The sequence below is a fragment of the Podarcis vaucheri genome (genome assembly GCF_965113315.1).
Source record: "Podarcis vaucheri genome assembly, chromosome: 13".
NCBI lineage: Eukaryota > Metazoa > Chordata > Lepidosauria > Squamata > Lacertidae > Podarcis > Podarcis vaucheri.
In genome coordinates this window covers 31,459,173-31,472,024 of record NC_138751.1, presented here as the reverse complement: position 1 = coordinate 31,472,024, position 12,852 = coordinate 31,459,173, and positions in this window count along the sequence as shown.

Genomic DNA, 12,852 nt, shown 5'->3' with positions numbered 1-12,852 from the left:
CATCACGTATCAGGTGGCAAGGTTGAAGGAAGGTGGACTTTCCTCCCTAGGTCACGAGGCTCCAGAGAGTTAGGCATCACAATACAGATCAAAATAAGGAACTAGAGGGGAGTGTCAGCTACTGAGTTAAATCATACCTTAGCACTTCCTCCCCCCAATTCCGTTCATTCTCTCCTTGCTGGGGTCTTGAGCAAGCAGATTTGAGGACTAAACTACTTGCGAGGTTAAACAAAAACACAGCTATGCAGATAAAAGGCCACAATGCCACCCTTCAAATTAAAGGCCCAGAATCCCAGGTAAAGGTGCCTAAAAATAAATATGCCATCAGACACGCCTCCCTGGAGAGAGCACTCCACAAGCAAGGGGCCACCACTGAAAAGGCTCTTGCGTTGCCCATCTCTCCAAACCTCCCATAAAGGGGGAAACACACAAAGAAGGGCCTCGGATGACGCAGTCCCATCTTTTCCCCATCTATCTTTTTAATTTTTTTAATATATTTATTTGGTTTTTCAGATTAGAATTTTACAATCACATATCCAACATACAACATAAAAACAAGATTCCACAGAATCTGCTGGACTTCTCTCCTCCCCTTTGTGGGTCCTATTATTAATCATTTCCTCCTTCCACTTTTATAATAATCCAAATCTTTTACATCTCCATTATATCCAAAATTCACCATTAAACTACAAGTGTTATTCCAATTCTACCAATGATTTTAACTGTTTGCAATGGTTTTTATGGTGAATTATCAATTTCCCCCATTCCTTATTAAAATTTTGGTCTTCCTGATTCCTGATTCTTCCAGTCATTTTTGCCATTTCGGCATAATCCATCAACTTAATCTGGTCGGGGCTTTGCCTTCTTTCCCTTTGTTTCCACCTGTCTCGAAGCAGCTGCACTGGCTGCCAATTTGCCTCTGGGCCCAATTTCAAAGCTTGAAGCCCCTGGCAAAGAGATCCGCTAGCCAACCAAAAGGGGAACCCAAGCTTTTCTCCTCAGAGCTCAACTGAACTCACGTGTTCTGCTTATATTTGGAGAAGCGCAATAAAGGAGCCTTTTACGACAAGGGCAACTCCCTGACAGAAACTCTCTCCTAGGGCACGAAGGCCTCAACCTATCATGTTTGTTTATTATCCGAGCCAACAGCCGCTCCTCTTCCTCGTCTGCCTTGTGACTGCCATTTGGAGCCACAAGGCATCATCAGCAGGGTAGGTTATTATCAGGTGCTCTCAGACAGCTGTCTCCCGCTTAGAACTTCGGCTGAATTTCAATTCCTTCTTCTTCCTTTATCCCTCGCAGTTGCAGAGGTGGCCTTCCCATCAGCTAAGCCGAGGTTCTTAAACAACAGATTCCGAACACTGTTTAGTCCGCAGTCCTGGTGTGCTCCCAGGGTCCCAGAGCAAACTGAATAATTGCTCTTCTGTCATCAGCACCAAGTGGGTTTGCAATGGACTTTTTTCCACACTTGGGTGGGATATTGTGCTTTTACTGGGAGTATATCCCACTGTGTCGAGTCCACAATAGCAGGCATGGCACAGCCGTCCTTTAGGTATCACTTTCCTAACCCACCTTTCTTCACAGGAGCTGCACCTTCCCACTGCACCTTCAACAACAATCCTGTGACGTAGGTTAGGCCGAGAGATGACAACTGGCCCAAGGTCACCCAGGGAGCTTCATGGCCGAGTGGTGATCTCCCAGGTCTCAGTCTGAGGAGTGAGGAATTGGATCTGGCTGGTAGACTCAATCAGGGCCGGCCCACCCATGAGTCAAGGTGAGGTGGTGCCTCAGGCGACAGGAGCCACAGGGACAGCAGATCTGGCTTCCACGGAATGAACTGCCCACTGCTGCAGTAGCAGCAACAGCTGTGGCAAATTCCTTGGAGCCTGGATCTTCCTTTTCCTTGGAAGCCCCCACAATGCTGACCCTACAGCAAACTCTTGGGAAAGAGAAGGTGCTGGTGGTTTCCTCCCACCCCTAGGGAGCAAATGGCAGGAACTGCCCTCTAGGTACTCCTGGGGTCTGCACCCACCTGGTGTGATTCAGAGCAGGCCCTTTTTCTCCCCACAGTGGCCTTGGATTCCCACTTCAAACTTCAGGGAAGGGTGATTTACTTCCCACTTTGTTCCCAATGTAGATCTTCACTTATGCCTTCTTCCCAGTCCAGGAAAGGGAGTCACTATTTTGTGGTTTGCCTCAGGTGGCCAAATGTCTTGGGCCAGCCCTGGACCAGATCCTGATCTCCACACACCTCCGCAGGGCCCTCTTTGGCATCTGGGTGGGGCCACCCAGCTGCCAATCACCTGATGTCACAATGGCATCAGTTGGCCTGTTTCGTCCCCATGTGCTCTGAAATAAAATTGGGCAGGCACTACTTCCTAGCACCAAATTTCTACAGGTTATCAGCCCTGGGAGAAGTCTTGCGTGCAGCGCTATCCAGGCATTGAGAATGAGCTGCCGGTGGACTCCTGGGAAGTCCAGTGCCTGCAAAGCGTCTTTCATCCAAAACCCCGCCTTTACCTGTCCCACCTTTGATGTCATATATTCACCCTAAGGGACACAGGTGGCGCTGTGGGTTAAACCACAGATTCTAGGACTTGCCGATCAGAAGGTCAGCGGTTTGAATCCCCGCAATGGGGTGAGCTCCCGTTGTTTGGTCCCTGCTCCTGCCAACCTAGCAGTTCGAAAGCACATCAAGTGCAAGTAGATAAATAGGTACCGCTCCAGCGGGGGGGTAAACGGTGTTTCCGTGCGCTGCTCTGGTTCACCAGAAGCCGTTTAGTCATGCTGGCCACATGACCCGGAAGCTGTACACTGGCTCCCTCGGCCAAAAAAGTGAGATGAGCACCGCAACCCCAGAGTCATCCACGACTGGACCTAATTGTCAGGGATCCCTTTACCTTTACCTATTCACCCTAATGACCTCATTGGCCAACAGGGGAGTCCTAACGGGCTTAATTTGACCCACAGGCAAAAGATTCTCTCCCGCTCTGTCCTAATGGAACACTCTAACCACTACCCTGTATGTGGGGAAAGATACCATTTGCCACCTTTTAAAATAAAATATTCCCCCCCTCCAATTCTTTTTCTTTAAGAATCAATTATTTCACCCCACCCTGCCCCGACCCACCTCATACTGCGCCCTAGAAAGCTACACAGCGACTTCGCTTACAAGGGCAAAATGACAGCTACGTGATCTGGGCACGCTGCAGCAAAGCCCGTCCAACGGTGCGAAACAGCAAGCCGGCAGGAGTCTTCCTGAGCTTCCTGTCTGCAAACGGGCTGCACTGGCAGAGAAAACTGCGCAGTCTCAGGAATGGGAATCTTGGCAGCCAACCAGCCTCTCGGTGAGGGACGTTTGCTGTCAGGTGGGATAACAGGACAAGCCAGGACTCCACACCTCAGGGGTATGCACAGCTTGCAGCCCTTCGGATGCTGTTGGACTCTAAAACCCATCAGCTCCTGCCAGTATGGCCAACGGTCTGGGAGTTGTAGTCCAGCAATGTCTAGAGTGCCGAAGGTTGCCCACCGACTGGCCGCCATGCTGGATGTTCCAGATTATAGCCAGCAACCCAGCTGCACGGCCTCCTGAGCTGTGGTTGTCTCTGTAACTTTGCAGAGTTGTTTTTGCTGCTAGGAATGGCTATCGGAGAGGAGGAGAGCTTTTTTCCTTCTCTCTCTCTCCGGTCTCCTTCCTTCACTTCTATCCATCCTACCCATCCATTCCTACCTCCCAGCCTCCCTTTCCCCCATCTTAACTGCTCAAGGAGAAGGAAGGGCACGGACCGTGCTGCTCCTTGTGCCTCTGCAGGCTCCGGTGTCTGTCTCCCCCTGGGAATGAGGTGGTGTCTTCTGTGAGTCAGCTCTCAGATTCCTTGGCTGCCAGCGTTGTGTGGCTTTGCAGCTTTGCTTGGCCTGGTTCCTGTTGGCATGTTCGCTCAGCCTGCAGGGAGAGCCCAAGACATTTTGCTGCCTGAGACAGAGAACAAGATGGTACCCCCCCCTCCCAATCCATGTGCAGAGGCTGACCGGCCTGGTCGTTCAGGGCTGGCACCAGACTCCTGGGGAGCCTTCAGCCAGGGCTGCCCATGGGCCCCATTTATTCTGCCACAGCAGAAGCAGCAACACCAGCTTTTGCATATCTGTGGGCCAGAGCACTACATTTGGGGTAAATGAAAATGACGGGCAGCCATGGTGGAAGGGAGCCGAAACCTGCATTGCTGTCCACCCACTGCTAGGACATCTATCTGGGGTACCAGAGAGGAGGGTGGTAAATGGTGGCACAGTCTGGTCAGGGTATTAGCTCTTCTGAGCTGGTGACTGATCTGGCCAAATGCTGACCAGTGGCCATTGTTAAGGATGAATATGTTGATTTTGGTTTCTTTCATTTTTCCAAATGTAAATTCAGTTCTCCACATTTCCACAGCAATTTTTTGTTGTTGGTTTTTTCGTTTTGTTTGTTTGTTTGTTTGTTTGTTTTTTAAAGCCCTTATCAAAACTTGTCAACATTTTGGGGATGAATTTCTCTTACTACTTTTTTTTGGGGGGGGTATGCTGTTTTAACCAGCATATACATTTTTGTAAGTGATTGCCCCTAATATGATGCAATTCTGTATATTACTGCTTTTTCCTGTGGGCTTCCTACATCTGCCTTCTGCAGTCGGTTGCCAGAATATTCACAAGTCTGAGCAGTATATAGCTCCTAAGGCTCATCCACAATTTTAAAGAGTCAATTAATGATTTTTTAAACACAAACACACATATATATATGTATATCAAAGGAAGAAGGAATGGCAGCTGCAAATGATGGAAATACAGGCCTAAGTAGCAGGTTAAGAGAACAAGAAGAACAGGTGTATAAAGAGGAATGGGAATTATTTGTGGAGTATTTAGAAAACAATTGTAAGCAAGTGAATACGCTAGCGGGATTATTGTAAATTCAACAACATAATGTAGATTAAGATATAATGGAAAGAAATAGATGGGGGAAACAGAATATGCAGTTACTTTTGGAAGTACAGGAACCATGGAAGGATAAGAAGGGAAGTCGCTGGGTGTACTGTTGTGGAATGGTGGTGTCAGGGAACTGACATCGGAGCTAGAGGCGGAGGGAAGGCTCTCAAATGATGCTGGAGAAGGGCCCAGCAGTGAGAGAGGCAGCTCCGCAGATGGGGAAGCAAATCAGCGCAACACCAGGGATATAGAGGGGCTGATGGGGGAATCGGCGAGAGGGCTCCAGGACTCTTCACCGGACACCAGCGGGGAGAGCACGGGTCCTCCGCTACCCACGTCCACCCTGCACAGAAGACTTCCGCGCAGAGAGAGTTGGAGGAGACTGGGTGTCAAACAACTTTTATGTTGGAAAAGATTTAAGAAACGCCCACTGACGGATTCTGCTAGCGACTGAGGCAGCCACGAAGTGAAGGGCTGCCCAGACTGAAAGGTTTAGCAAGGCAACAAAGCCTGGAGAGGCGGCAACTTACGCACGAGCAACCCATACACATTACAGGTGGGAAATGTATATCTGAAAATTTAATAAATATATATCTTTTTTAAAAAATCAAAATAAAACTAAGGTTGTGACAAGATTTGCAGCCACAGAGAGTCCTGATGCTAGTATTGGGGGGATTGTCAGGGCTTGGTGCTGATAGGATCCAGCTACCCACTAACCGCCAGCTCTCTGCCCAAACTACTAGACCTGTGAGGCAGGCTGAGGAACCTGTGACTTTCTAGATGTTCTTAGACTACAACTCCCATCATCCCTGACCATTGTCTATGCAGGCTGGAGCTGATAGGAGTTGTGGTCGAACAACATCTAGAGGGCCACAGATTCCTCATCCCTAGACTACAACTCCCATCATTCCTGGCCATTGGCCATGCTGACTAGGGTTGGTGAGAGTTGTGGTCCAACAATGTCTACAGGGCCACAGATTCTGCATCCCTGCTGCAAGGAGGCCAGACAGGCCTGTAAGAAAGCATCTGAAGAACAGGAGGCCAGAGTTACTCTAGAATAACTTCCACGTCAGGCTCACTGAGGACTAAGGAGACTCCATTGCTGAGGTTTAACTGGGCCAGTGAACACTGAACTGTCCTGGCATCAGGGGCAAAAACAGGCTTTATTGCACCCAGGTTAAAGACCCAGTTTGGCACACACACACCCCAAACATTTGCGCGCACACACACAGGCTGGGAACCTCAGTGGTGCTCCTCTGGAGGCTTCACCTGGGGCAAAAAGATCCCGAATAGCCCCCATGTAGCCTGGCAGCGACATCACCTTGCCAACAAAGGTCCATATAGTAAAAGCTATAGTTTTCCCAGTAGTGATGTATGGAAGTGAGAGCTGGACCATAAAGAAGGCTGATCGCCGAAGAATTGATGCTTTTGAATTATGGTGCTGGAGGAGACTCTTGAGAGTCCCATGGACTGCAAGAAGATCAAACCTCCCATTCTTAAGGAAATCAGCCCTGAGTGCTCACTGGAAGGACAGATCCTGAAGCTGAGGCTCCAATACTTTGGCCACCTCATGAGAAGACTCCCTGGAAAAGACCCTGATGTTGGGAAAGATGGAGGGAGCAAGGAGAAGGGGATGACAGAGGACGAGATGGTTGGACAGTGTTCTCGAAGCTACCAGCATGAGTTTGACCCAACTGCGGGAAGCAGTGGAAGACAGGAGTGCCTGGCGTGCTCTGGTCCATGGGGTCACGAAGAGTTGGACACGACTAAACGACTAAACAACAACAAAGCCTGGCATTTCTTTGTTTTCTGTCCTAATGTGTATGTGTATTTTTGCCCAATGAAAACAATGGAAAGATCAGCTTTCTCTACAGCCAAGATGCAGACGCCTTTCCATTCTGTCTGCTGAAGAATTCTGTGCGGCGGCAAAGCTTGCATAGTTCTTTAGCAGCATTCATAGCGATAGACATCTTTGACGCTCTTGGTGTCAACATAGCAGTTTGCGCTCAGCCCGTGGAGCCACCCCCAGGTGCCAGCCTTCTTGCCCTTAAGCCAATGTACCTGTTGCTAAATAGCAGTCTCCCTGCCAGCCAGAAAAAAGATCAACTGCTTAATAGCTCCAAGCTGACTGCACCCAGAATAAAATGCCTGGCCATTGTCTAAACAGGGGGGTGGTGAAAGGAGAAATGGAAAATACCTCCTGCTACACACAAAAAAACCCCCAGTTTGATTTAGGAGCCATTACCAGAAATGGGGAACAGAGACAATGAGTTGTACAGAATGCTGAAGTCCTACAACTGACACCTGGAATTTCTGCGTGGCCCCATTCTTATTTTGCAGACTGCACAGTGCCCTGCCTACATACTTCTGTGTCGGTCCCCGTAATCCTAAGGACTAGCAACTTGATATACATGGTTTTAAATGAAAGCAGAGATTCTTATCCTGCCGAGTGTTTCAACAAATAAGTCATTCTATCCACGCACAGAGCAGCGACGGGACTGCAGAATCCAAGCATAAACGGACGTCAATCTGATAAAGGACTTGAGGCATCTTTTTAGCTATGCGCTGCTGCAATCTCAGCCGTGCGCTGAAAAGTTCCCAGGTTCAGTTATCTCCAGGTGGGGAGACCCTGAAAGAGAGCTGCTGCCAGCCAGTGTAGGAAACACTGAGCCAGATGGACCAATGCTCTGACTCGATATTAAGGCAATTTCCGAACATTCCTAATGATCCAGAAGGATCGATTCTGCCACACAGTTGTGGGCTGCCTGGGACACAGCAGCCACTTCTGCTGGCTAAGGCTGAGCACCCACCAAAGTCATCCAATGTGAACCCCCACCTCCCCTCCCGCCATTGGAGAAACATCCTCTGGCACGCAAGCCTATTCATATTTCACCCGGGGCCTTATTATGAATGCTACTAATGAACCGTGAAAAGCTATTAACTACGTCCCGGCTAATCAAACTTTTTAGCCAAGAGGGAAAGGGAAGCAAACTTGTTCTTTCTTGCTTTCTCTCTCTCTCTCTCCCTTTCAAAAAGTTAAGTCAGATTAATGAAAATTAGGAGAAGCATTTCTAATTCGCAGGAAGGAGATAGCCAAGGGGAACAGGACATTTTCCACTATCTTCTTTTCTATTGCTGCTTTGCACAAATGGAAAGAAAAGGCAAAAACCTCTTTGTGTGCATTTGGGGTAGAGGGGTGGCTGCGAGGATCTGGGAATGTTATAGCGCTGACGTCTGAACAACCCAAATATTGCTGATCTCTTACAGCTCACAGATCCTCACTTTCCCCGAGTTTCTATCCTATGTGTTCCCTATACAAGTTTGCAGAACTTTTGTCGAGTGATGAGATCCTAAGGTGGGGAGGGGGGAGGCTGTGAAAAAGTTGAGGGTTTATCCTCTTTTATTTCTATGCGAGAAGATTGCCCGTGCTTTTCACAGCCAACATGAAAGACAGCTCCTCGACCGCTGTCCCCTGTCATGGCGATGGGGAGTTATGGGGAAGCTGCACCTGTTGAATTTCTGTCCGTCCTGCTGAGGCTCAAGGCAGAAGGTCCCACTTGAACACACACACACACACCTCCAGCCTAAAACTTAGGCGAGGCCCTTGGGATGCTTGCAAATTCAGTGTGCAGCAATGCACATCCCTCTTCCTGCCGTTATGAAAACACACACACACCCATCCCTTTTCTTCTTCCCTTCTTCTCTTGCAAGTTAGTTGCTTTAGCAAAAAATAAAAAAAATCACAGCGTAAGCTAATTTGACTTACTTCTTGTGCCCGAAGCTCTCCTCGTCCTCCTCCGCGCGCCAGATACAGCCCAGAATGAACTGCTGAAAACTTTCGCCTCTCCTTTCTCTTTCCTCCAGCCTGGTGAACAAAGCCTCTCCTCCAGCAGGTGCGAAGGCAGAGAGGGCTGGCCACACTGCCTGCTGGGAATTGTAGTCCAGACGGGAGCAAACGAGGTTATTTATAGTTCCTAGCTCGAACCTTATTCCCCAACCTCTGATTTGTTCGTGTGAATATCTGGCTTTGCTGGGCGGGAGGGTCAGGTAAGTGACAGAGTTTGTGATCCTGTCAAGCAGGGAAATGCTTTCATATTATTATTTTTAATACAAACTCCCCACCTCCAGTATTTCCCATATCTGTATTTATAATATTTATTTTAAAGAATATTCAGTGTTGCTGGTTTGTGCATGTAGCATCGTGTTGTGCCTGGGTGCTTTTTCTTACTTTTGAGCATTCACACCTATCCTGAGTGTTGTCAAAACTGAAAGCTTGCTTCCAAGATTTTGGGTATTTGTTTATTTATCCAAAATAAACATAAACAGAAAAATAAAAAATGCAATACATTTAAAAGGGGGGGAAATACAATACACGTAATCAACCAATTCACTAAGTGAATCTATTACTGCTGCATATTCTATTTTTTCTAGTCCTTTGCTTCACCTGACTTACCGTAAGTAAAGGTAAAGGGACCCCTGACCATTAGGTCCAGTCGTGGCCGACTCTGGGGTTGCAGCGCTCATCTTGCTTTATTGGCCGAGGGAGCTGGCGTACAGCTTCCAGGTCATGTGGCCAGCATGACTAAGCCGCTTCTGGCGAACCAGAGCAGCGCACGGAAACGCCGTTTACCTTCCCGCCTGAGCGGTACCTATTTATCTACTTGCACTTTGACGTGCTTTCGAACTGCTAGGTTGGCAGGAGCAGGGACGAAGCAACGGGAGCTCACCCCGTCGCGGGGCTTTGAACCGCCAACCTTCTGATCGGCAAGTCCTAGGCTCTGTGGTTTAACCCACAGCGCCATCACCTGACTTATGGGGAGGGCATCCCTTTGGAGGTTAGGAGGTGGTGTCTGCGGGTCGGGCAGTGCAACTCACAGGCCCAACGTGACTACTCTGAACTGAGTTTCGAGGGACTTGGGGCAAGTCCAGGTTCCCGCTATTCAGTTACATAGTGGCAGATTCAGGGCTGTCAGTTGCAGTGGATGGAGAGGTCTCGTGCAACAAACAAGATTCCCCAAAGGATTTTGCAATAAGGAAAGTGACAGGGAAATGCAGCAGAAAGTGTGGGACGACAATTGCTTTGACGAGAAATCATCTAGTCTCCCCTCAAATGGACAGGGATGAAGCCTTGATTAACAGGTTGTCTAGAAGTGCCCTTACTTCCTGCTGCATGAAGGAGTTCTGATGCTTTCAAGGAATGCAATAATATCTGGAATCTACTGAAACAGTTGACAAAAGCCAAATATTTTCAAAAGCCCACCATAGATTTGCTCTCCGTGAATTTGCCTAATCCCTTTCCTAAGCCATCCAAGCTAGTGCCTATCAACACACTTCACGACTTCATAAGTTGATATTTATATGCTTTGTGAAGAACTACTTTATTTTGTCCATCCTGACAGTCAATTGTGGTGGGTGTCCCCACAAAAATCTAATATATAGCCAATCATTCATAATTTTATAAACCCCTGTCACACCCTTCTCCCTTTCCAAATAGCCTTCTGTCCTGAACTTGCACCACTTTGTAAGGAAACCAAGTTTTACTGCCTGTGCAATTTTTCTGAAGCTCATGAACCTGACCTTTGAAGAGTTTGTAAGTGAACCATTTTTTAACTTACCAAATGTGTGGTCTTTTTTCCTCTGTGCTAGGGGAAGTGGGAAACTTTGGAAGGAAGTTGGAAGGGCATATTTTAAAGGTCTAACAGCCTATATTTTCAGGCTTTAATTGGCTGCATATTTTGTGATTTTTAATCTCTGCTGGGCTCCTCTCACCAAAAAGCACTTGCCCCAAACCTGCATCTTGACATCCAGGAAATTCCCCTTTATACCCTTGAACAAACAGATGTACCCATTCCTGCTGTACATCTTCTGGAAGTGGCATAAGGTACATGTATTCAAGTTGATTCCTGGTGCCCTGGCGTTGAGGAGGGAAAAAGTATACCAAGAAGAGCAACCCCCCCCCAACTCTGCCCTGTGCTATTTCCTTACTATAAAACCCTCAAAAGGAAAGCACTTATTTGATTAGTTCAGTTGCTGTGTTCCAAAGGACCCACTGTGTGGCAACAGCAAGCTTTGCCTCAACCAGATTATCGGAAGAAAATGCTGTCTCTTGTTTTTCCTTCCCCCTTCATGCGAGCATGTCTCTTTCACAAATGAAGTTTTTGCTAACATTTAACCCAAATCCTGTTCTTTTCCCAGCAGATTACTTACTGTATTTCTCCTTTCTTTCTTTCTTTCTTTCTTTCTTTCTTTCTTTCTTTCTTTCTTTCTTTCTTTCTTTCTTTCTTTCTTTCTTTTTTTACAAGTTTGTGTGTTTTTAAGAACCTTCAATATCTAACCGCAAAATTATGTATTTTGCACAATGCCTAATGGGCTCCTTCCTCGCCTGTTGTTTGTTCTGAACAATACAGAAGCAGGAAAAATGGCATCCCCTGTTTCATCTTCAACCTTGCCTGCCCTTTTCCTCCTGCTGTTGGTCTCCTGGCATCTGCCAGAAAGGCCATGCCATCTCTGAAGATGGGGGTTCCATTCCATAGAAGAAGCTAAACGGATAGCACACTGCTTCTGCATTTAGGTGACTAGTATTATTATCGCCATTATAACACAGAGGGGTGAAGCTGAGCGTCTGGAGGCGGTAGGAGGATGGATGGTGGCTAACGGATTGAGGTAGAATCCTGACAAGACAGAAGTACTATTTGGGGGGGGGGGGGACAGGAGCAGGGTGTGCAGGGGGAACTCCCTAGTCCTGAATGGGGCAACTGTGCCCTGAAGGACTAAGTGCGCAGCCTGGGAGTCCTATTGGGCTCACATCTGTCCATGGAGGCGCAGGTCAATTCTGTGTCCAGGGCAGCTGTCTACCAGCTCCACCTGGTACGCAGGCTGATACCCTACCTCAGGGATCTGCAACCTGTGGCCTATGGGCTACAAGTGGCCCATGGGGGTCGTTTAAACGGCCCACAAGCCGCCTCCGAACTGAGCCTCCCGCTCAGTGAGTCCCTGCTCACTGCACTAAACTGGCGCAGTGCAGAGTGGGGACTCGCTTTTGTGGCGCCAGAAATCGCGTCTGCGCAAGACACAATCCGGCCCACAGAGTTATCTCTGTGGGAGTGAACTGGCCCAGGAGAGGTAAACCTTGCAAACCCCTGCCCTACCTGCCCACGGACTGTCTCACCAGAGTGGTGCATGCTCTGGTTATCTCCCGTTGGACTACTGAAATGTGCTCTACGTGGGGCTTCCTTTGAAGGTGACCCGGAAACTACAACTAATCTAGAATGCGGCAGCTAGGACTGGTGACTGGGGGTGGCCGCTGAGACCACATAACACCGGTCCTAAAGGATCTTCACTGGCTCCCAGTATATTTCCGAGCACAATTCAAACTGTTGGTGCTGACCTTTAAAGCTCTGAACGGCCTTGGCCCAGTATACCTGAAGGAGCGTCTCCACTCCCATCACTGAGGTCTACCTCCGGGGGTCTTCTAGTGGTTCCCTCACTGCAAGAAGTGAAGTTACAAGGAACCAGGCAGAGGGCCTTCTCGGCATTGGCACCCTCCCTGTGGAACACCCTCCCACCAGATGTAAAGGAGATAAAGAACTACACAACTTTTAGAAGGCATCTGAAGGCAGCTCTGTATCAGTAAGTTTTTAATATTTGATGATTTATTATTATTTTATATGTTCTGGAAGCTACCCAGAGTGCCTGGGGAAACCCAGCCAGATGGGCAGGGTATAAATAATAAAATTATTATTAAAAATTATTCTTAGCTGGGAAGAATACCAGTTTGCCTGAGGTCGCTCAGGAGAAAGCCTGCTCACTTTCAACTGGGCTTATGTGAGAGTGATAGCTGTGCAATGAGATTGATTTTAATTCACATTGCTCAACCGTACTGATTTAAGCAGGACATCG